Consider the following 1,987-nt stretch of genomic DNA (forward strand, 5'->3'; position numbering starts at 1 on the left):
GGAAGGCCAAACCGCAGCGTTCTCACGGCACAGGCGGYGCAGAGGCAATAAAAAGCGACCCCCGCGACTCCCGCCTGCCGTCGTGGCTGCCCTGGACGAGCCCTGCCCGCCGAGAGCGGCCCCTTCCCAAAGGCGCCCGCCGCCGAGGGAACACCGCTCCGAGGGAGGCCGGGGCGCCCCGGAGCCTCGGCGCGCCGGAGGGCAGCGGGTCCTCGCCCCGCGCTCCCTCCGCTCGCTCCCGCAAGGCGCAGAGCAGCGAGCCGCGGGCCCGGCCTCGCGTTTTGTGGCAGCTTGGTGGCCGCCCCTCCCCGGCAACACCTCAAACGCACCGGAGCAGCACGGAGAGGAGCAGAAGTTTCCCCTGAGAACGTACATTTTGGGGCCGCGCTGCGCCTCCGGGGCTGCCTCGGGGCGAGCTTTGCTGGAGGGCGAAGCGGCGTCCCCGCGGGGCGAGGCCTCGCCGGGCCCGGGGTGCTGCGGCGCGCTGCCGCCGGGGGCCCGCGCAGCTCCCCGGGGCGTCTCCCCTCGCCCGCAAAGCGGCCCCGTGCTTCGTGCAGCAGGAGGGCAGGCGGGTCGCGGGCTAGGCCATGCCTGCAAACGTAGCCGCGGTCTCCCCGTCTCTTGGCATTAGCTTTCAGTAACTTCAATTTCAAAATGAGACAGTGCTAGGTCTCGGGAGGCTCCTCTCCSGTTTTGCAGAGGTTTGAGCATGTCCATAGGCCATTTGCAGGGCCTCTGCTTTGCTCATTCCCTGTATCTGTCTATGCCAGCTATAATTCCTAGGATGAAAATGTGTTGGGGGCAAAAGACATTTCTGATATTAAAATAGGGATTATACAGGTGGGAAGGACTAAAAGGGTATAGGAGAAAAATGACACCCAACGAGAAAGATGTTTCCTTTTGTGGAGGTCGTTTTGGTTTTCTCGTGCCCTCAAATGCACATTCTGGAATACAATGGCAACAACTTAGTCTAAATGTGTGCTCTGCAGACTGGTGGAGCCTCGCTCCTTGCCTGGCTTTCTGAATGCCRCGGGAGCATCCTTCAAATAACCACCAGTGTGCCTGCAAAAGAAAACGGGTGACCGAGCCAACACCAAAATCAAAGGATCTGCTTTCACAGTCAAAAATACATTTGAGTTGGTTGAAAGCATYTGCTTTAAGTAAGTTTGTCATTTATCATGTTATACTTAGCCTAAATTAAAAAAAAACTTCCCTACTTTTTTGTCAAAATTAYAGACTTTTCAAAGATTTAAAAAAGAAATTTGTCTAAAAACATCTTTCCACCAAAAAAGCTTATCAAAATAGTTTTGACAGAGCCACATGATGTTTTAAACAGCAAAACATCTTTTTTGAAAAATGCTCGAAACGATCCTCACTTTAGGCAGTGGAAGGGGGCCCCCTCCAAGGGCTCGCCAGGGAAGGCCGTGCAGGAGCCCCGCGCGGCCCGGCCAGTCGGCCGCGTGTTTCTGTGCTCCCTCGCTTGCTAGAGTGGAAAAGAGCCCCCAGGGCTCTGCACTGGTGCAGATACTCACCTCGCTGTGCGGGGACTGATCCACCCGAAAAATGAACTTTTTTCTTTTGCGAGGGTTGTTTCTTAGGCCGTCAGTTCCTCAGTCTCTTCCAGGGGGCAGCGGCTCGGGYGCCTGGGCCAGCCCAGAGCCGGGGGCCGGCCGCGAACGGCAGGGCTGGGGAGAGCCGCGAGGGCTTTTGGGGTGGCCACGACCTCCGCAACGCACGCGGGGCGACAGGCACGGCCCAGCCGAGCGCTCGCAGCGGGAGGGGGGCTGGGCAGGTTGTACTGGAGCGAGGAACAGTCTCCGTGGGGCTGGCCCATGACCTCTTGTGCTAGACTGGTTGAACCTCTGCTTTCTGAGCTCCACCAGCTGCACACTCCGGAGGTGCAGACACCTCCGGCAGGGACAAAGCGACCCGCCGGAGCGAGCTGCCTGGCGCTGCACGTCACGTGGCCGAGCAGCCCCGCTGCACC

The sequence above is a fragment of the Rhea americana genome, unplaced genomic scaffold, assembly GCF_003343005.1.
Source record: "Rhea americana isolate MKP2758 unplaced genomic scaffold, rheAme1 scaffold_74, whole genome shotgun sequence".
NCBI classification, from domain to species: domain Eukaryota; kingdom Metazoa; phylum Chordata; class Aves; order Rheiformes; family Rheidae; genus Rhea; species Rhea americana.